Source organism: Mus caroli, unplaced genomic scaffold (assembly GCF_978045245.1).
Source record: "Mus caroli unplaced genomic scaffold, Mus_caroli_1 scaffold_14, whole genome shotgun sequence".
Lineage (NCBI taxonomy): Eukaryota > Metazoa > Chordata > Mammalia > Rodentia > Muridae > Mus > Mus caroli.
In genome coordinates, this window is record NW_028227269.1 from 58,425,382 (window position 1) to 58,450,157 (window position 24,776).

The following is a 24,776-nucleotide window of genomic DNA, read 5'->3' on the forward strand; positions in this document are numbered from 1 at the left end:
TTTGAATATATTGTATAATAACCCTCTATTAGATACAGAATTGGCAAAGATCTTTTCCCAATTTGTTGGTTGCCATTTTGTCCTATTGACAGTGTCCTTTGCCTGACAGAAGCTTTGCAATTTTATAAGGTCCCAATTGTCAATTCTTTATCTTAGAGCATAAGCCATTGGTGTTCTGTTCAGGAAATTTTTCCCTATGCCCATGTATTTGAGGCTCTTCTCACTTTTTCTTCTATTAGTTTCACTGTATCTGGTTTTATGTAGAGGTCCTTGATCCACTTGGACTTGATCTGTGTACAAGGACATAAGAATGGATCGATTTGCATTCTTCTACATGCTGACCACCAGTTGAACTAGCACTTTTGAAAATAATGTCTTTTTTCCAATGATGGTTTTAGCTTCTTTGTCAGAGATCAACTGGCCAATAGCTTTCCTCTACTGTAAGGATAAACAGGTTGAGAAAGAAATTAGGGAAATTACACCCTTCAAAATAATTACAAATAATATAAAATATCTTGCTGTGACTCTAACCAAGCAAGTGAAAGATCCATATAACAAGAACTTCAAGTCTCTGAAGAAAGAAGTTGAAGACATCAGAAGATGGAAAGATGTCCTATGCTCACGGATTGGCAGGATTAATATGGTAAAAATGGCTATCTTGCTGAAAGCAATCTGCAGATTTAGTGCAATCCCAATCAAATTTCACTCAATTATTAATAGAGTTGGAAGAATAATTTGCAAATTCAGTTGGAATGAAAAAAATCCAGAATAGCGAAAACTGTTCTCAACAATAAACAACTGGCTGATATCATATAGAAGATTGCAAATTGATCCATTTCTATCTCCTTGTACTAAGGTCAAATCTAAGAGATTAAGGAACTCCACATAAAACCAGAGAGACTGAAACTTATACAGGAGAAAGAAGGGAAAAGCCTCAAAGATATGGGTACAGGGGAAAAATTCCTGAATAGAACAGCAATGGCTTGTGCTGTAAGATCGAGAATCGATAAATGGGACCTCATAAAATTGCAAAGCTTCTGCAAGGAAATAAGACAAATAAGACCGTCAATAAGACAAAAAGACCACCAACAGATTGGGAAAGGATCTTTACCTATCCCAAATCAGATAGGGGATTAATATCCAATATATAAAAAGAACTCAAGAAGGTGGACTCCATAAAATCAATTAACCCCATTAAAAAATGGGGCTCAGAACTGAACAAAGAATTCTCACCTGAGGAATACCGAATGGTAGGGAAGCACCTGAAAAAATGTTCAACATCCTTAACCATCAGGGAAATGCAAATCAAAACCACCCTGAGATTCCACCTCACACCAGTCAGAATGGCTAAGATCAAAAATTCAGGTGACAGCAGATGCTGGTGAGGATGTGGAGAAAGAGGAACACTCCTCCATTGTTGGTGGGATTGCAAGCTTGTACAACCACTCTGGAAATCAGTCTGGCAGTTCCTCAGAAAATTGGACATAGTACAACCGGAGGATCAAGCAACACATCTCCTGGGCATATAGCCAGAAGATGTCCCAACCGGTAAGAAGGACACATGCTCCACTATGTTCATAGCAGCCTTATTTGTAATAGCCAGAAGCTGGAAAGAACCCAGATGCCCCTCAACAGAGGAATGGATGCAGAAAATGTGGTACATTTACACAATGGAGTGCTACTCAGCTATTAAAAAGAATGAATTTATGAAATTCCTAGGCAAATGGATGGACATGGAGGGCATCATCCAGAGTGAGGTAACCCAATCACAAAGGAACTCACACAATATGTACTACTGATAAGTGGATATTAGCCCAGAAAATTAGGATACCAAAGATATAAGATACAATTTGCTAAATGCATGAAACTCAAGAAGAATGGAGACCAAAGTGTGGACACTTTGCCCCTTCTTAGAATTGGGAACAAAACACCCATTGAAGGAGTTAAAGAGACAAAATTTGGAACTGTGACGAAAGGATGGACCATCTAGTGATTGCCATATCCAGGGATTCATCCCATAATCAGCTTCCAAACTCTGACACCATTGCATACACTAGCAAGATTTTGCTGAAAGGACGCTGATATAGCTGTCTCTAGTGAGGCTATGCTGGTGCCTAGCAAACACAGAAGTGGATGCTCACAGTCAGCTATTGAATGGATCACAGGGCCCCCAATGGAGGAGCTAGAGAAAGCACCCAAGGAACTAAAGGGAACTGCAACCCTATAGGTAGAACAACAATATGAACTAACCAGTACCCCAAAGCTCTTGTCTCTAGCTGCATATGTAAGATGGCTTATTCGGCCATCACTGGAATGAGAGGCCCATTGGACTTGCAAACTTTATATGCCCCAGTACAGGGGAAAGCCAGGGCCAAAAAGTGGAAATGTAAATGAGGAAAATACCTAATAAAAAAAGGAAATAAAAAAAGAACTTCTGGTTGAATAACCATCCCTGACCTCAAGCAGTATATATATATATATATATATATATATATATATATATATATATATATATATATATATATGTATATATATATATATATATATACTATTGGTATCAAGACAGGCAGGTAGTTCAATAGAATAGAATTGAAGATCCACTAATGAATCTCCACTATTTTTCTTCAAATTACAAAACACATATAAAAATACCAAAATTTAAGCAAATTAGAAACAGTGGAGTATATAAATTTTGTAAATGACATAATCAAAATTGTTATTGGTGAATATCATATGTATTGATTACCAACTTGTTGTTAATTTATAATACAAGTGTCAAAAATGTTCCATCTTCCAGCATAACATTAAACAAGATACTAGAAGTCCCAAAACATAAATAATAGACAAACAAAAGGGCACTGGGCATACATATTTGTTAGAAACAACCAACTCTGGTTTCTTTTGTTGTTGCTTAGTTTTTTTGTTTTAGGCTTTTTGATAGAGGGTTAACTTGTATAGCCTTGGCTGTCTTGGAACTTGCTCTATAGAACAGGCTATCCTCAGAATCAGAGATCTGTTTGCCTCTGCCTCCAAAGTGATGTGATTAAATGCATGCATCATGACAGCCTGACTAAATCTAACTTTTTTTAACTACCTAAAAAATTCCAAAGACTTAGAACAGAAACTTGTATACATATACACATATGCAAATGACTATCCTAGAATAGGTTTATGTGAATAATCAAAATAATAAAGCAAAATCTATCTTTGTAGGCTAGCCACCTTTTTTCCAGATGAGCAGTGGTATCTCTCACATTAAAGAAATGTCTCTTTACAGACAATGGAAACCCTAAAAGAAAAACATAACAAGAACAATGGTGGGGAAAACAGATCCTAGGAATTCCAATCCCCTTGGACAAATCCCAGCTCCTGCATCTGTGATTGCAGGTAACAGCAGAAAAGGAGGCAGAGAAACCATAAGAGAATACTAGGAAGTCTGCTTTGAAACAGTTTCTATTAGAAATGGCTTTATAATCATGACAGAACAAAAGGACATGTTAGCACTAAGGACTATTTTGTGGATTCCCACATCTGGAAAAGAACTGTAGGAAACTAATCATTACCTGGGGAAGAACAATTAACTTTTCTAGCAGATGAGGCCCCTCATTTCCTGTCCAATCAAAAATGGCCAGCCCTGACACACACACACACACACATATACACACACACACACACACACACACGACACACACACACATACACACACACACACGATATATATATAGTATATATATATATGTATATATTGTGTGTATATATACACATATATCTATACATATATGTATATTTGATAAAATAATTACATATAACAAAATGGGCTAAAAAAGTTATATTTTTTATTTGTACTTATATGAATGTAATGATAATAATCATAGTAAAAGAGGCTATTAACTTGAGAGCCTTGGTGGGTGTAAGATGATCAATATGTAGATTTAGTTTTGATGGATTTCATAAATTAGATCAGAATATATTTTTTGTCTTTTTTTATTTGATATTTTTTCTATACATTTTAAATTTCAAATGCTATTCTGAAAGTTTCCCTAATCTCCCCCACCCACCCACTCCCACTTCTTGGGCCAGGCATTTCCCTGTACTGAGGCATATAAAGTTTGCAAGACCAATGAGCCTCTCTTCCCATTGATAGCCGACAAAGCCATCTTCTTATACATATGCAGCTAGAGACACAAGCTCTGGGGGTACTGGTTAGTTCATATTGTTGTCCCACCTATACAGTTGGAGATCCCTTTAGCTCCTTGGGTACTTTCTCTAGCTCCTCCATTGGGGGCCCTGTGATCCATCCAATAGCTGACTGTGAGCATCCACTTCTGTGTTTGCTAGGCACCAGCATAGCCTCACAAGAGACAGCTATATCAGGGTCTTTTCAGCAAAACCTTCCTAGTGTATGCAATGGTGTCAGCGTTTGGAAGCGGATTATGGGATGGATCCCTGGATTTGGCAATCACTAGATGGTCCATTCTTTCATCACAGCTCCAAATTTTGTCTCTGTAACTCCTTCCATGGGTGTTTTGTTCCCAATTCATAGAAGAGGCAAAGTGTCCACACTTTGGTCTCTGTTCTTCTTGAGTTTCATGCGTTTAGCAAATTGTATCTTATATCTTTGGTATCCTAATTTTCTGGGCTAATATCCACTTATCAGTGAGTACATATTGTGTGAGTTCCTTTGTGATTGGGTTACCTCACTCAGGATGATGCCCTCCATGTCCATCCATTTGGCTAGGAATTTCATAAATTCATTATTTTTAATAGCTGAGTAGTACTCCATTGTGTAAATGTACCACATTTTCTGTATCCATTCCTCTGTTGAGGGGAATCTGGGTTCTTTCCAGCTTCTGGCTATTATAAATAAGGCTGCTAAGAAAATAGGGGAGCATGTGTCCTTCTTAACGGTTGGGACATCTTCTGGCTATATGCCCAGGAGATGTGTTGCTGGATCCTCCGGTAGTACTATGTCCAATTTTCTGAGGAACTGCCAGACTGATTTCCAGAGTGGTTGTACAAGCTTGCAATCCCACCAACAATGGAGGAGTGTTCTTCTTTCTTCACATCCTCACCAGCATCTGCTGTCACCTGAATTTTTCATCTTAGCCATTCTGACTGGTGTGAGGTGGAATCTCAGGGTAGTTTTGATTTGCATTTCCCTGATGATTAAGGATGTTGAACATTTTTTTCAGGTGCTTCCCTGCCATTCAGTATTCCTCAGGTGAGAATTCTTTGTTTAGTTCTGAGCCCCATTTTTTAATGGGGTTAATTGATTTTATGGAGTCCACCTTCTTGAGTTCTTTATATATATTGGATATTAGTCCCCTATCTGATTTGGGATAGGTAAAGATCCTTTCCCAATCTGTTGGTGGTCTTTTTGTCTTATTGATGAACTTATTTGTCTTAGTGCCTTGCAGAAGCTTTGCAATTTTATGAGGTCCCATTTATAGATTCTCGATCTTACAGCACAAGCCATTGCTGTTCTATTCAGGAATTTTTCCCCTGTACCCATATCTTTGAGGCTTTTTTCCACTTTCTCCTCTATTCATTTCAGTGTCTCTGGTTTTATGTGGAGTTCCTTGATCCACTTAGATTTGACCTTAGTACAAGGAGATAGAAATGGATCAATTTTTGTTCTTCTACATTATAATCGCCAGTTGTGACAGCACCATTTGTTGAAAATGCTGTCTTTTTTCCACTGGATGGTTTTAGCTCCCTTGTCAAGATCAAGTGACCATAGGTCTGTGGGTTCATTTTGGGGGCTTCAATTCTATTACTTTGGTCTACTTGTCTGTGGCTATACCAGTATCATGCAGTTTTTATCACAATTGCTCTGGAGTACAGCTTTAGGTCAGGCATGGTGATTCCACCAGAGTTTCTTTTAGCCTTGAGAAGAGTTTTTGCTATCCTAGGTTTTTTGTTATTCGAGATGAATTTGCAGATTGCCCTTTTTAATTCATTGAAGAATTGAGTTGGAACTTTGATGGGGATTGCATTGAATCTATAGATTGCTTCTGGCAAGATAGCCATTTTTACAATGTTGATCCTGCCAATCCATGAGCATGGGAGATCTTTCCATCTTCTTAGATCTTCTTTAATTTCTTTCTTCAGAGACTTGAAGTTCTTATCATAGAGATCTTTCACTTCCTTAGTTAGAGTCAGGCCTAGATATTTTATATTATTTGTGACTATTGTGAAGGGTGTTGTTACCCTATTTTCTCTCTCAGCCTGTTTATCCTTTGTGTAGAGAAAGGCCATTTACTTTTTTGAGTTAATTTTATACCCAGCTACTACACTGAATCTTTTTATCAGGTTTAGGTATTTTCTGGTGGAATTTTTAGGGTTATATATATATATATATATATATATGATTATATGATTATATGATTATATTATATATTAGTTATATATATATATATATGATTATATGATTATATGATTATATGATGATATGATTATATATATGTTTTATATATATATATATATATATATATATATATATATATAATCATATCATCTGCAAAAAGTGATATTTTGACTTCTTCCTTTGCAATTTGTATCCCCTTGATCTCCTTTTGTTGTGTAATTGCTCTGGCTAGGACTTCAAATACTATGTTGAATATGTATGGAGTAAGTGGGTAGCCTTGTCTAGTCCCTGATTTCAGTGGGATTGCTTCCAGCTTCTCACAGTTTACTTTGATGTTGGCTACTGGTTTGCTATGGACTGCATTTATCGTGTTTAAGTATGGGCCTTGAATTCCTGATCTTTCCAAGACTTTTATCATGAATGGGTTTTGGATTTTGCCAATTGCTTTCTTAGCATCTAATGAGATGATCATGTGGTTTTTGTTTTTGAGTTTGTTTATATACTGGATTATTTTGATGGATTTCCATATATTAAACCATCCCTGCATCCCTGGAATGAAACCTACTTGGTCAGGATGGATGATTGTTTTGATGTGTTCTTGGATTCGGTTAGTGAGAATTTTATTGAGGATTTTTGCATCCATATTCATAAGGAAAATTGGTCTGAAGTTCTCTATCTTTGTTGGGTCTTTCTGTGGTTTAGGTATAAGAGTAATTGTGGCTTTATAGAATGAACTGGGTAGAGTACCTTCTGCTTTTATTTTGTGTAATAATTTGTGAAGAACTGGAATTAGATCTTCTTTGAAGGTCTGATAGAAGTCTACATTAACCCATCTGGTTCTTGGCTTTTTTTTGGTTGGGAGACTGTTGGTGAGTGCTTCTATTTCTTTAGGGGATATAGGATTGTTTAAATCATTATCCTGATCCTGATTTAACATTGTTATCTAGTATCTGCCTAGAAATTTGTCCATTTCATCCTGGTTTTCCAGTTTTGTTCAGTATAGCCTTTTGTAGAAGGGTCTGATGTTGTTTTGGATTTCTTCAGGATCTGTTGGTATGTCTCCCTTTTCATTTCTGATTTTGTTAATTAGAATGTTGTCCCTGTGCCCTCTAGTAAGTCTAGCTAAGGGTTTATCTATCTTGTTGATTTTCTCAAAGAACCAGCTCCTCCTCTGGGTAATTCTTTGAATAGTTCTCCTTGTTTCCACTTGGTTGATTTCACCCCTGAGTTTGACCATTTCCTGCCATCTACTCCTCTTGGATGAATTTGCTTCCGTTTGTTCTAGAGCTTTTAGGTGTGTTGTCAAGCTGCTAGTGTGTGCTCTCTCTAGTTTCTTTTTGGAGGCACTCAGAGCTATGAGTTTTCCTCTGAGAAATGCTTTCATTGTGTCCCATCTGTTTGGGTATGTTGTGGCTTCATTTTCATTAAACTCTAAAAAGTCCTTAATTTCTTTCTTTATTCCTTCCTTGGCCAAGGTATCATTGAGAAGTGTGTTGTTCAGTTTCCACATGAATGTTGGATTTCTATTATTTATGTTGTTATTGAAGATCAGCCTTAGTCCATGGTGATCTGATAGGATGCATGGGGCAATTTCAATATTTTTGTATCTGTTGAGGCCTGTTTTGTGACCAATTATATGGGCAATTTTGGAGTGGGTACCATGAGGTGCTGAGAAGAAGGCATATCCTTTTGTTTTACAATAAAATGTTCTGTAGATATCTGTTAAATCCATTTGTTTCATAACATCTATTAGTTTCACTGTGTCCCTGTGAATTGAGAGTTCCTCTTGGAAGATTTTACCTTTGATGAGTGTGAAGTGTCCCGCCTTGTCTTTTTTGATAACTTTGGGTTGGAAGTCGATTTTATTCGATATTAGAATGGATACTCCAGCTTGTTTCTTCAGACCATTTGCTTAGAAAATTGTTTCCCAGCCTTTCATTCTGAGGTAGTGTCTGTCTTTTTCTGTGAGATGGGTTTCCTGTAAGCAGCAAAATGTTTGGTCCTCTTTGTGTAGCTAGTCTGTTATTCTATATCTTTTTATTGGGGAATCAAATCCTTTGATATTAATAGATATTAAGGAAAAGTAATTGTTGCTTCCTATTATTTTTGTTGTTAGAGTTGGCATTCTGTTCTTTTGGCTGTCTTCGTTTAGGTTTGTTGAAGGACTACTTTCTTGCTTTTTCTAGGGTGTGGTTTCCATTCTTGATTTGTTTTTTTTTTTTTGTTTTTTTTTTTTTTTCTGTTATTATCCTTTGAAGGGCTGGATTCGTGGAAAGATAATGTGTGAATTTGGTTTTGTTGTGGAATACTTTGGTTTCTTCATCTATGGTAATTGAAAGTTTGGCTGGGTATAGTAGCCTGGGCTGGCATTTGTGTTCTCTTAGTGTCTGTATAACATCTGTCCAGGCTCTTCTGGCTTTCATAGTCTCTGATGAAAAGTCTGGTGTAATTTTGATAGGCCTGCCTTTATATGTTACTTGACCTTTTTCCCTTACTGCTTTTAATATTCTATATTTATGTAGTGTGTTTGTTGTTCTGATTATTATGTGTTATATTATTATGTATTATATTTCTTTTCTGATCCAGTCTATTTGGAGTTCTGTAGGCTTCTTGTATTTTCATGGGCATATCTTTTTTTAGGTTTGTGAAGTTTTCTTCTATAATTTTGTTGAAGATATTTGCTGGCCCTTTGAGTTGAAAATCTTCATTCTCATCTACTCCTATTATCTGTAGGTTTGGTCTTCTCATTGTGTCCTGGATTTCCTGGATGTTTTGAGTTAGAATATTTTTGCATTTTGCATCTTCTTTGACTGTTGTGCCGATGTTCTGTATGGAATCTTCTGCACCTGAGATTCTCTCTTCCATCTCTTGTATTCTGTTGCTCATGCTCACATCTATGTTTCCAGATTTCTTTCCTAAGGTTTCTATCTCCAGCATTGCTAAACTTTGAGTTTTGTTTATTGTGTCTACTTCCCTTTTTATGTCTATTATGGTTTTTTTCATTTCCATCACCTGTTTGTATTTGCTTTCCTGTTTTTCTTTAAGGACTTCTAAGTGTTTTGTTGTGTTTTCCTTTAAGGACTTGTAACTCTTTAGCAGTGTTCTCCTGTATTTCTTTAAGTGAGTTATTAAAGTCCTTCTTGATGTCCTCTACCATCACCATGAGATATGCTTTTAAATCCGGGTCTAGCTTTTTGAGTGTGTTGGGGTGCCCAGGACTGTGTGAGATGGGAGTGCTGAGTTCTGATGATGGTGAGTGGTCTTGGTTTCTGTTAGTAAGATTCTTATGTTTGCCTTTTGCCATCTGGTAATCTCTGGAGTCAGTTGTTATAGTTGTCTCTGATTAGAGCTTGTTCCTCTCATGATTCTCTTAGCCTCTATCAGCAGACCTGGGAGATTAGCTCTCTCCTGAGTTTCAGTGTTCAGAGCACTCAGTGCATGCAAGCTCTCCTCCTGCAAGGAAGGTGCACACTTATCTGGCATTCGGACCTGCCTTCTGGCAGAAGATGAAGGCCCAAAACTGGGCCTGTCCCAGAAGCTGTTAGCTTCTGTAGTCCACACTCTTGCCTGAGAAGACTAGTCTCGGAGGCATCCTGGAATCAAGATGTCTCCCCTAGCTGCTCAGACAGAGCTCTCCCAGGCAGGATGGACACCTCTCCTCTGGCAGGGTAGGTGCTGGATGTCTGAAGCCTAAAAAGCGGTCTCTCTCAGAACCTGTCCTCTAGGGACCTTGGGAGTGTCCACCGACTCCCACGCCCAAGGTGACCAGGTGCTGGCGCTGACCAGAAGGGATTTGTGACCCTGGTCAGGCCGAGTTTTCTGCTTCCCTAATGCTGTCTCAGGTCCCACGTGATTGGGTTGGAACAGAAGTTGTGTTCTACTCACTGGTGGTCCTAAGTTCACATGGAGAGTCCTCTAGGGACCTTGGTGGTGTCTGCTGACTCCACACCCAAGGTGACCTGGTGCTAGTGCTGACTAGAAGGCCAGAATATATTATTGATGTGACATTTAAATCCAAACTAAAATCCCCAGAAGATATAGAATAAAATCTATGTGATTGAGAATTTATAATAAGTTTATATAAAATAGAAAATTACAATTTGAAATTATAATCTGAGTGGCCCAATAGAATAACAAACAAAATGTGATTTTTCACCATATTGTGGCTGGGATCTAGAGAAACCCCCCTTTCTTGTTTGCAGGTGCTTGCTTTTGTATTGTGTCTTATACACAGTAAAGTATGCTTTTGTATTTCCCCCTCACCTTGTGAGGATTCTATTCATTTTCACCTTATAAGAACACTATTCCTCTTAGAAAAGGGCTCTATCCTGAGGATTTCATTTGTTCACAATTATTTCTGAAATCCTGTCATTGAAATGTACTTGCCTTGGGGGCTAGAGCTTCAACATATGAACTTTAGAGATCACCATTCCATTCACAAGAGTTTCCATTTGATCTTTGTTAACAATACACAGTTCCAACCTTTACACAGCAACATTTAGCTTGCTGAAAAATGTACACTACTTCTACACACTTAAGAGACTCTGGCTATGGCTCAAAGGATGTTAACCTTCTTATTCAGCACAAGTATGTAAGGTTATAGACACACTTGTGAGTTATTACCTTATGCATTCATGGGCACAATGCTTCTTCATGAGCCTATGTGCTCTTATAATGATAATTTCTCAGAGAGACAGAGAAAAAATTTGGGCTATACAACAAATGTAGTAACATTCTGAATACAGAAGGAAAACAAATGGAATCATAATGATATTCAACCATAATTACACATCTACTGGGCAATCTCATCATTCATAGGTTTACTTATATAAGTATTATATAACATATATAACCTTACACACTTGTGCTGAATAAGTAGGTTAACATCCTTTGAGCCATAGCCAGAATCTCTTAAGTGTGTAGAAATAGTGTATATTTTTCATACACACACACACACACACACACACACACACACACACACACACACACACACACACACAATTCTGGTAACCTCTATATCTGTGTCTTAAATACAGCATTAAATGAAACACTATATACAACTGAGACATGATAGATGTATTTTGGTCTTTCCAAGTCCATTTAAAGCTTATTTGTAACCTGTACCATGTACTTAGTAAATTTACTTGACTTCTTTCTCTGAGTTTCCTGCAGCCTTAAGCTCTTCAATATGTCTCCCATATAAGGCTCACTTACACTGCTTTCCCCTTAAACCCACTGTAACTCAGCAATCTGGAGGGAACTTGATCATCATAGTTTCCCTTGAAAGAACAGCTGTCTAGATTTTCTGGTTTATTCACCATCAGTCCTGAAGTTTTCTGGCTTTCACCACTCTATGATTTCCCAGTGTTATAAAAAAAATCTGCAGCCTTTTTTGATGTCTAGGAAAGGAAAATATTCTCTGAGCAGTTTACTAAGCCACAAGGCAAGATGCATGTAAATTTAAAATAGAAACATTTTCATTGCAATGATACATTTAAATGAAAATTATGTTCTTTTGCGATATGAGAATTTCAGAAATCCCCACTCCTTGAAAGTATAACTAGACTTCCTGAAAATATCTAGGTCACTGGTAACAACAGACAAGTAGTACCTAATTTTGGGAGACCTGAGTCACTCGCAGTGTCTCCTGCATTTTATGCTACTAACTCAAGACAAAGCATTGCCTCTGGTTTTGTTTGATTCAGACTTTTCTGAAAAATACTCTCCTGGGATAGGTGTTCTTAAAAAAAAACATAAATACATCATTTTATTTGATTAGATTTAGTATATTATAGTAGTACTGCTAAGAATGATTGCTTTTTGAATTTTATTCAGATAACAAGGAACAGGTGGTATATTCTTCTTCTAGATCTGAGAAGATATGAGACCACTGGGAATTCTTGCACCTCACAGACTAATTTCCAATCTGGTGGAAGAACTGAATTTCCCAATAAGAATAAGAATAGTCTCATTTATATCGAAGTATCATTGAGACAGTAAGTCTTTAGACTTCTTAGGGAATCTACTTAAATCCCATTTGAGGATTATATTGATGATATGACTAGGCCCAGCAAGTTGGTTAGAAACTAGAGGTTGACTTAACATGAAAATCAGATTTTGTAGAATCATTGTCTTTCATTTCATTCTTTTTTATTAGATCTTTTCTTTATTTAAATTTCAAATTTTATCCCCTTTCCTCATTTCCCTTCCCAATGGCCTTCCCATCCCTTCCCCCTTCCCCTTGTCACTAACCTACCTACTCCTGTTTCCCTGTCCTGGCATTATTTTGCACTGGGGCATTGAGCTTTCACAAGACAAAGGGCCTCTCCTCTCACTGATGTCCCACAAGGCCATCCTTTGCTACATATTCAGCTGGAGTCATGGGTTCCTCCATGTGTCTTCTTTGGCTGGTGGTTTAGTCTCTGGGAGATCTGGAGGTACTGGTTAGTTCATATTATTGTTCCTCCTATGGGGCTGCAAAGCCCTTCAGCTCCTTGAGTCCTTTCTCTAGTTCCTTCATTGCATGCCTTGTGCTCAGTCCCATGGATGGCTGTGAGCATCCACTAATGTATTTGCCAGGCATTGGCAGGTCCTCCCATGAGACAGCTATATCAGGCTCCTGTCAGCAAGTACTTGTTGACATCCACAACACTGTCTGGGTTTGGTAACTGTATATGGGATGGGTCCCTAGCTATATCACTCCTGGGCATATACCCAAAAGATGCTCCAACATGTAATAAGGACACATGCTCCACCATGTTCATAGCACCCTTATTTATAATAGCCAAAAGCTGGAAAGAACCCAGATGTCCTTCAAGAGAAGAATGGATACAGAAATTGTGTTACATTTACATAATTGAGTACTACCCAGCTATTAAAAATGATGAATTCATGAACTTTTTAGGCAAGTGAATGGAACTAGAAATTATCATCCCGAGTGAGGTAACCTAATTACAAAAGAACACACATGGTATGCATTCACTGATAAGTGGATATTAGCCCAGAATTTCTGAATACCCAAGATACAATTCACAGGCCAAATGAAGCTCAAAAAAGAAGGAAGACCACAATGTAGATACTTCGGTCCTTCCTAGAAAGGTGATCAAAATACCCATGAAAGGAGTTACAGAGACAAAGTTTGGAGCAGAATCTGAAGGAATGACCATCCAGGGATAGATGTTCTTAACCATAAATTCTATTGTTTTAAAATGGATGCCATGAACAACTTTTTTTTTTCCTTTTTTGAAAACAACATCTTGTTTTATTTTATTCACATTTGAATAATGGTTACCATTCCTATCAGCATTGAGAATCATAAAGCTACAGACATCTTGCTGATTTTGCATTTATTTATATCAGTATTATTAATTCAAAACAATGACATTTTCTGTTTTTCACACCTTCTACTGCAAAGTCACAGGGTGGCTAAATATTCAATAGCTACATTTTAAATGCATGACATTCTCAATGTTTGATACCTAATCAGATAATATCAAGATTAGAGGGCAGTGGGCATACATACCTCCTCATAATCAGCAGCTTCTAGAAACAAGAACTCATGCTATAGGACTGTGAACTGTTGGTCAGAAAAATGGGGCCTGAGATATATTTGCTCTTAAGAAGAGACTGGTATCTTGAATTTTCCAAGTCTTTAATATATAACCATTCAAAACTGACTCCAGAAACATTATAGTTATATAGCAGGAAGCTCTCTAATATAATATCAAGAAATATCATTATCCCTTCCCATAAGAGGTAGTTCTAGAGAATTTAGAAATAATATGAAGTTTGATGACAATAGATATCAGATCAATAATCTTTTGTCCATGAACCCCAAGAGTGTTTCTTCTATTCTGCAGCAAATTTGTCTGTTTTCTGTGTGGTACTGTGTGTGCCTCATTTAAAAATTACGAAGACATATAAGAAAGCAGCAATGAGTGAGACCTAAGGATATTCTTGCCTTTTAAAAGCTCCCAAGCTCATGTGGTTATAGCACTTTTAATTTTTCTGACCAACAGAAGAATAATTTCAGTAAGAAGAATAGATAACCAATATCAAGATGGTACTTCATTCTAAAGAGATGCTTGAGAAGACTGATATCAACTAGATAGATATAGCATTCAAGGAAACAGTAGTAGTGGAATAATAGAGTGAGGAAAACCTAAAATCCATCCTTTAAACTTCCAGATGCTTAATCATCCAAAGAAACTAATGGATATGATAAAGGCAAACGATTTTGGCATTCATTTTAAAGTTTCCCTGGGCATTTACCATAAATAAATAAGACATAGGTTTCAACTTGGTAATCCAGAATCATCCAAGTTATTATGATGAACTTTAGGGGGATAACTGTTATTTGTATATCAAATAAGGAGTAAAGATAGATCACCTTCACTTTGTATGCCTTTATTCCTCTATAGTGTTTTGTTTGTTTGGTTCTTTTTGAGACAATATATATTGATGTACCCTAGACAGCACTCAAACTAAACAGCATCCAACCTTAGCATCTAGAGCACCAAGACAGCAGGTGTGCATGAGCATGTTGGCCCTAGTTATGGATTTAACATGCGTTTAACAGTGTGTTTCCTCCAGGGTCTTTCAGTCTTCCCTGTTTTTCTTAGGGAAAAGTCTCTCTCTCTCTCTCTCTCTCTCTCTCTCTCTCTCTCTCTCTCTCTCTCTCTCTCTCTCTCTCTCTCTCTAAATATATATATAGTTATACTCACAAATATTAAACATATATTACAATCCTAAATGTACGTCTGAAATAACAGAATTTCTATGTTCTATTCTTACAATTTTCTATAAAAAAAATCTACAGAAAGAATTTTTATAATCTTGTTATTATCAATCTTTCTGAACCTTACAACTTAATAGTGCCAGAGTCTTCTATGTCATATTACCTTTTTAATGATTAAAATATTTTCTTTAAAATAGGGATTCTTAATATTTGCCAAAAGAAAGTTTTGCATTTAGATATTTTATGAGAATTTCATAGAGGAGTATTGAATTTTCATAATTTCCATACTTACCTCTCCCCCTCAATTTCTGTACCTTATGTTTGAATGGCTGTTCATTGGCAGATGTTTCTCAGCATGTCTGGATGCTACCCCTAGATGCCAGTATTACCCCTCAGTAGTAACAACCCAGAATATTTCCACATATCAACAAATATACCCCAGGGACAGTTCTTCCCATCAAAGAACCACTATTTGAAAGGAATAATAAAATATTGCATTATTTGTTGTTATTGATACATCATATCATTCATAATAATGATCACATTTTTGTAGACCACTTCTAAATATGAGCAAGATTCTACTGCCTAATAGAAATATGATCCATTTGTTTCCATTTGATAGATGTTTCCTAATTATGGTGAATATTTGGAAATAAAAAAAGTGCAGAGTCAAGCCTAATAATTGTCTTTACTTTTAAAATAAAGTCATGAGGGCATTTAAATTCTTCCTGCTCTGCTCTGCTCTCTCTCTCTCTCTCTCTCTCTCTCTCTCTCTCTCTCTCTCTCTCTCTCTCTTGTGCTCTCTCTCTCATATGCTTCATATGTTAAATTATTGTCTCTGCACAGTTCACTGATAACATCTGTTGCCTTGCCCTTATCACCTCAAAAAATTTTCCAGGAAAATTAATGACCAGATGGCTTTACCTGAATAAAAATCTTTTTTGGATTCATAACCTATTTTAATAAAATACCTTCTGCACTGAAAGAAAGCCAAAAGCTAATTCAATGCTATTAGGCAGTGTAAAATTTAGAAAGTATGGTCTATCTGTTCTTTAAAATGTCTTTTTCTGTATAAACATATTATATTCCCTTTACATCTTTTTAGTTTATAATCACATTGTGATGACATTCAAGTATCAACCTCTGTGAATATAACTCATTTTTTGATTTATTGTTTTGTGATATAATATTTGATAAATTTCCATGCTAATTTAGCTTTGCAAAAAGAAGAAACATAGATCATGTTTTGAAATAGCACATTTAAATTAGTTTATTCTAAAAGTATCACAAAGCACATGATTATTACAGCAATATTTTAAACATTTAATTTCTTTTCTAATACTTATCTCATATGATGCACCCAACTGCAGTCTTCTGTCCCTCCCTTCTCACAGTTTCCCTCACTTCACATGTCCCCAAGATCCTCTCTTTGTTTTCCTTCAGAAAAAAATAAAATAAAATTATTGCTAATGGTATGCTATACTCCTAGACTGGCTAAATATTTTCTTAATTATGCATCCATTAGAGACACAATAGAATATTTTTAAACCAACAATTAATCACCATGAAATAATGAATGAAACCCAGTCTTATAATAAAAATAAATTGTGTAAACAAACACACATATGTGTATTCAATATTAGGAACCACATGTAGGGTTTGGAGCAATGGCTTAGTGGTTATGAGGGCTTGCTGCATCTACACAGGACATAAATTTGGTTTATAAGAACCAATTTTTGGAGCTTACAACTTCCTATAACTACATGGGCATTTTCTTCTGGCCTCTTCAAATCCCTGCAAATATGTGGTACACACACACACAAACACACATATGCACATGCAAGCTTGCACACACACATGAGAGAGACAGAGAAAAAGGCAGAGACATAGAAAGACACATAGAAACAGAGAGAGTTAAAATTAAAGTTTATTGAAAAATGTACAATGATTTTTAAAATGAGATAATTAATTTGAAAGAGCCCAATGAGAGGCATATGGGAGAGTTTGGAGGGAGGGAAAGGCAGGAAAAAATTCTTTAATTATAATCTCAAAAACTGAAAAAAAATTACAAAAGATATACTATGGCTTATGTTAAATCAGTGGTTCTCAGTCTGTAGGCCATAAGCACTCTGGGGGGGTCACAAATCAGATATCCTGCATATCCAATATTTACATTACAATTCAAAACAGTAGCAAAATTACACTTATGAGGTGACCATGAAGTAATTTTATGGTTGGGGTTCACCACAGCATGAGGAACTGTATTAAAGGGTTACAGTATTAGGAAGGTTGAGAACCAGTGTTTTAAACCTATAATTATTTTTGCTAGAAACACCAGAAAATGTCACTGTTATTAGAAATACTCTCCTTGGATATAATATGCAAAATTTGCATTTCCATGATAGAATGTTTTATCATTATACAAATAAGATATTCTCTTATACTGTAGCAAAATAAGCCACCAAAACTTACCCAAACATCATTAAAAATGCTTAAGGAAAAGAAATAACTGCTGTGTGTCTGAAGAGGTGAGTACTTGTAGAGGTCTAGCTTCAGTGTGTGGGGGTTCCTGAGAAAGGCGGGATTGGGAACTTTGCTGATTCAATCAATGACTGGGAGTCAGTAGTAGATACAAACTGTCAGTTCAGGTACTCTTTCTGTTCCCTGAGGATTCTCATCACTCCTCCTCCTCCTCCTCCTCCTCCTCCTCCTCCTCCTCCTTTTCCTTCTCCGTCTTCTTCTTCCTCTTCCTCCTCCTCCCTCCTCCTCCTCCTCCCTCCTCCTCCTCCTCCTCCTTTCTTCATGCTTTAGCCAAAGTTACATCATCAAGGCTTGATCATTGTTAATAATCTTCAAAAATCCTTAAATTTACATAAATTCTATGAATCCCAGATCTCATTTCCTTAGAGCAAAAACTAAACACAAAGCCAAAGCACATTTCCTTATATGTTTTTACAGCCTGTTCTTCCTGGGTAGCTAAGCACAGCTCCTGCAGTTTTCTGGTACAGCAGACAGCAGTCTTTAGTAACTACTCTCAGGTAAGAACAGAAAGATAACATACTACTAAATCCAAAATGATGCCTTACAAAGTTTTTAATTTATGTAAGTAAAGTGGTTAGCTCTCTCTAACATCTTTCTGGGCATTATCATCTCCAATTCTTCAAACAGCTAGAACAGGATACTAACTTTTATATACTTCTACGCCATCTTTTAATTCTCTAATTTTCATTTCCTCATCTAAGCAATTCCATAGTCTCATGGAGCCTTCTACTATTATTTATTCCTAAATCATATATAATTTACTAGTTTTCTACACATACTTTTCCTCTTAAGACTACTTTAACTTTTTGTTTGTTTGTTTGTTTTTCAAGACAGGGTTTCTCTGTATAGTCCTGGCGGCTGTCCTGGAACTCACTCTGTAGACCAGGCTGGCCTTGGAATCAGAAATCCACCTGCCTCTGCCTCACAAGTGCTGGGATAAAGGAAAGCATCACCACTGCCTGGCTACTTTAACTTTTTATCCTCAATGTTCCCAAGTTCATCCTGGCTAATTAATGCAGCAGTCATTGGACCAGGGGTACATGTATCTCCTCATGATTCCAAATGTAAGGCCAAGTCTGGCAATGAAATGTTTCTACAAAGGACTGTGTAAGGCTTCCATGGACTGGGCAGTTTTGTTGTCTAGATTCTTTCTCATGGTCCTAAAAGCCAAACGGAGGGCCTTTTCCTCATCTTCCACAGCCTCATGACCTCATTCCTTATTCCTGAAAACCATATTTGTTTCAATTATTATGGCGAGATTAGCTCTGAGTAATGGAGGAAGTATATTCCCTGGAAAGAATGACTGAAAGTAAAGTAGTAAAGACAGCAGATCAGCTTCAGGGAAACAGCAACCATCAGCACACGTGGGGATGGCAGGGATCAATGTCCTGGCTATGCTCCAGGGGCAGGAACTGTGTCACACCTCCCCTATGCCACCATGCCGGACCCGACAAGGACTGAATCTTATTTAATTCTCTGTTCTAGCTCCAGGGCTCTAGCCAGATTCTGTCATTTGATTAGTGGAAATTGAAATAAATTACACTACAAATAACTAAAACATAAATAAATTGTGTACTTTATACACAAGTTGGAACTTCTGGGATTGCTTACAATTGAGGTTTATTTTGGCTTGTTTAGTCATTGAAAATGGAAATGCACACACAGATTTGCTGAGAGAGCATTTGTGCAAATCTATCTGGAAAATCCGAGGCTGCTTGGGTTGTTCGTCAAGACCTTTCACAGGAAAGCCTTTTCCTTTCTTTCCCCAGTCAGAATGACTTGTAGGCTTTTGCACAGTGCAAGCTCAAAGAGGAAAGCATGAGTCTCAGTGTGGCTGAGTTATGGCAGCAGCCGTTTAGAGAGTGATGCTGCTACAAATATGGGCACTGCTTCAGTGATCTATGTGCAGCAGATTCCTGTCTCCCATCAGTCCTCTAGATGACATAGTGCTACACATAACATGGTATGATTTCATGCCCAAGCTGTCTATTTTCTTTACTATCTGTTCAAGTGGATAGATTTTGCTTATTGCTTAACAGAATGACTTTTAAAATCTCCTTTCAATTTTTCCGTAGTTTAAGTTACCAAGCACCATTTGTTTTGTCAAATGTTCTCTACTATTGCAGTTGTAAATTAAAATGATTTACCTGTGTATAGCCATTCAAAGGGGTTAGAATTGCATTTAGGCAAACTATTACACCCCCTCTGTTTTTAATTCAGTTTTAACAGTGCGAAGGGAGTACATTGTTTATGCAGTAAAACTATTTGCTCAGTCCATTAAACTACAATGAGAAAATCACTACCTGTAGTAAAATTTATGAAAATGTAGTATCTTGAAATGGTTGGTAAACCTGAAAAAGAACTATTTCCTGCTGGGAGGAAACTTCAGAATATATCTATAAATCATTCAAGTCAACTCACATTTAACTGAAATTGTAGGATCCTTGTAAAATTATATTTTCATAACGTGGGAGAATCACTGTAAGGGTAGCTGCTTTATACTAAAATAGGCATGTCATTGATGGATTCTTATTATAAATGAGTTACAATGAGTTGCTACTGGTAGGTTACAATAATTCATTTCATTTTTCACTTTTATTATTGTTCTTTAAGGTAACTATGGAACCCTAAATACAAAAAGTAGGAAAATGCAAAAATGCAGATTAGAATACATAGGAAAACATTCTAATAACTTGAAATATAGTTTTGCTGTTTCTGTTTGATAAAACAGAAATCTTACCCTTGTATTACTAAGTGGAAATAAAGAGCAAACATTCAGTTTGTAGATTCTATCACCAGCCTTTCCAGATTCTGTCATGGTTTCAGGAGAGTGAGTTGGCTCTGCTTTCTTTGATTCAGCTTCTTCATGAATAAAATGGGAATAAGAAGAAACCGGCCTGAGTAGGGCCACAGGCCTCATCCGGCCGGATCAGCGCCAGGGTAGCGGGAGCGCAGGGTTGCCTGACACCCGCCAGCTACCCACGACCCCCGCTGCAGGATTTTGGGACTGCTGGTGAGTGGAACACAGCTTCTGTTCCAGTCCAATCACGCGGGACCTGAGACTGCTCTGGTTGGGGAGAGAGAAATCCAGCCTACATAGGGCCACAACCCTCTTCCGGTCAGAAAAGCACCAGGGCAGCTGGGTCACAGGGTCTGCTGACACTCGCCAGCTACCCACAACACCCGCCACAGGATCTTAAGACTTCTGGTGAGTGGAGCACAGCTTCTGCTCCAATCCAATTGCGCGGGACCTGAGACTGCATTAGTTAGGGAAGCAGAAAACGGCCTGAGTAGGACCACAGGCCTCATCCGGCTGGATCAGCGCCGGGGTAGCGGGAGCGCAGGGTTGCCTGACACCCGCCAGCTACCCACGACCCCCGCCGCAGGATTTTGGGACTGCTGGTGAGTGGAACACAGCTTCTGCTCCAATCCAATTGCACGCGGGACCAGAGACTGCATTAGTTAGGGAAGCAGAAAAACGGCCTGTGTAGGACCACAGGCCTCTTCTGGCTCGACCAGCACCGGGGTACCATCAGCTACCCACGACCCCCGCCGCAGGATTTAGAGACTGCTGGTGAGTGGAACACAGCTTCTGCTCCAATCTTTAAACAGTGACAACGATAAAAACTAACCCCAGAGATTACAAGATGGCGAAAGGTAAACATAATAATCTTACTAACAGAAACCAAGACCACTCACCATCATCAGAACCCAGCACCCCTACTTCGCCTAGTCCAGGGCACCCCAACACACCGGAAAAGCTAGACACGGATTTAAAAGCATATCTCCTGATGATGATAGAGAACTTCAAGAAGGACTTTAATAACACACTTAAAGAAATGCAGGAGAACACTGCTAAACAGGCAGAAGACAATGAAGAGAAAGCACAAAAATCCCTTAAAGAATTGCAGGAGAACACTGCTAAAGAGTTACAAATCCTTAAAGAAAAACACGATAACATAAACAAACAGGTAGAAGTCCTTACAGAAAAACAGGAAAACACATCCAAACAGATGATGGAAATGAACAAAACCATACTAGACCTAAAAAGGGAAGTAGACACAATAAAGAAAACCCAAAATGAGGCAACACTGGAGATAGAAACCCTAGGAAAGAAATCTGGAACCATAGATACGAGCATCAGCAACAGAATACAAGAGATGGAAGAGAGAATCTCAGGTGCAGAAGATTCCATAGAGAACATCGGCACAACAATCAAGGAAAATGTAAAATGCAAAAAGATCCTAACTCAAAACATCCAAGAAATACAGGACGCAATGAGAAGACCAAACCTACGGATAATAGGAGTGGATGAGAATGAAGATTTTCAACTCAAAGGACCAGCAAACATCTTCAACAAAATTATAGAAGAAAACTTTCCAAATCTAAAGAAAGAGATGCCCATGAACATACAAGAAGCCTACAGAACTCCAAATAGACTGGACCAGAAAAGAAACACCTCCCGACACATAATAATCAGAGCAACAAATGCTCTAAATAAAGATAGAATACTAAAAGCAGTAAGAGAAAAAGGCCAAGTAACATATAAAGGCAAGCCTATCAGAATTACACCAGATTTTTCACCAGAGACTATGAAAGCCAGAAGATCCTGGACGGATGTTATACAGACACTAAGAGAACACAAATTCCAGCCCAGGCTACTATACCCAGCCAAACTCTCAATTAACATAGATGGAGAAACCAAAGTATTCCACGACAAAACCAAATTCACACATTATCTCTCCATGAATCCAGCCCTTCAAAGGATAATAACAGAAAAAAACCAATACAAGGACAGGAACCACGCCCTAGAAACAACAAGAAGGTAATCCCTCAACAAACCTAAAAGAAGACAGCCACAAGAACAAAATGCCAACTTTAACAACAAAAATAACAGGAAACAACAATTACTTTTCCTTAATATCTCTTAATATCAATGGACTCAACTCCCCGATAAAAAGACATAGACTAACAAACTGGCTACACAAACAAGACCCAACATTTTGCTGCTTACAGGAAACTCATCTCAGAGAAAAGGATAGACACTACCTCAGAATGAAAGGCTGGAAAACAATTTTCCAAGCAAATGGCATGAAGAAACAAGCTGGAGTAGCCATTCTAATATCTGATAAGATTGACTTCCAACCCAAAGTCATTAAAAAAGACAGGGAGGGACACTTCATACTCATCAAAGGTAAAATCCTCCAAGAGGAACTATCAATCCTGAATATCTATGCTCCAAATACAAAGGCAGCCACATTCATTAAAGAAACTTTAGTAAAGCTCAAAGCACACATTGCACCTCATACAATAATAGTGGGAGACTTCAACACACCACTTTCACCAATGGACAGATCATGGAAACAGAAACTAAACAGGGACACAGTGAAACTAAGACAAATTATGAACCAAATGGATCTGGCAGATATCTACAGAACATTCTATCCTAAAACAAAAGGATATACCTTTTTCTCAGCACCTCATGGTACCTTCTCCAAAATTGACCACATAATTGGTCACAAAGCAGGCCTCAACAGATATAAAAATATTGAAATTGTCCCATGCATCCTATCAGATCACCATGGACTAAGGCTGATCTTCAATAACAAAATAAATAATAGAAAGCCAACCTTCACGTGGAAACTGAACAACACTCTTCTCAATGATACCTTGGTCAAGGAAGGAATAAAGAAAGAAATTAAGGACTTTTTAGAGTTCAATGGAAATGAAGCCACAACATACCCAAACTTATGGGACGCAATGAAAGCATTTCTAAGAGGAAAACTCATAGCTCTGAGTGCCTCCAAAAGGAAACTAGAGAGAGCACACATTAGCAGCTTGACAACACACCTAAAAGCACTAGAACAAAAGGAAGCAAATTCACCCAAGAGGAGTAGACGGCAGGAAATAATCAAACTCAGGGGTGAAATCAACCAAGTGGAAACAAGAAAAACTATTCAAAGAATCAACCAATCAAGGAGCTGGTTCTTTGAGAAAATCAACAAGATAGATAAACCCTTAGCCAAACTCACTAGAGGGCACAGGGAAAGCATCCTAATTAACAAAATCAGAAATGAAAAAGGAGACATAACAACAGATCCTGAAGACATCCAAAACACCATCAGATCCTTCTACCAAAGGCTATACTCAACAAAACTGGAGAACCTGGATGAAATGGAGAAGTTCCTAGACAGATACCAGGTACCAAAGTTGAATCAAGATCAGGTTAATGATCTAAACAGCCCTATATCCCCCAAAGAAATAGAAGTAGTCATTAATAGTCTCCCAACTAAAAAAAGCCCAGGACCAGATGGGTTTAGTGCAGAGTTCTATCAGACCTTCAAAGAAGATCTAATCCCAGTTCTTCACAAACTATTCCACAAAATAGAAACAGAAGGTACTCTACCCAACTCATTCTATGAAGCCACAATTACTCTGATACCTAAACCACAAAAAGACCCAACAAAGATAGAAAACTTCAGACCAATATTCCTTATGAATATTGATGCAAAAATCCTCAATAAAGTTCTTGCTAACCGAATCCAAGAACACATCAAAACAATCATCCATCCTGACCAAGTAGGTTTCATCCCAGGGATGCAGGGATGGTTCAATATACGGAAATCCATCAACGTAATCCAGTATATAAACAAACTCAAAGACAAAAACCACATGGTCATCTCGTTAGATGCGGAAAAAGCATTTGACAAGATCCAACACCCATTCATGATAAAAGTCTTGGAAAGATCAGGAATTCAAGGCCCATACCTAAACATGATAAAAGCAATGTACAGCAAACCAGTAGCCAACATCAAAGTAAATGGTGAGAAGCTTGAAGCAATCCCTCTAAAATCAGGGACTAGACAAGGCTGTCCACTTTCTCCATACCTATTCAACATTGTACTTGAAGTCCTAGCCAGAGCAATTCGACAACAAAAGGAGATCAAAGGGATACAAATTGGAAAAGATGAAGTCAAAATATCACTTTTTGCAGATGATATGATAGTATATATAAGTGACCCTAAAAATTCCACCAGAGAACTCCTAAGCCTGATAAACAGCTTCGGTGAAGTAGCTGGATATAAAATTAACTCAAACAAATCAATGGCCTTTCTCTACACAAAGAATAAA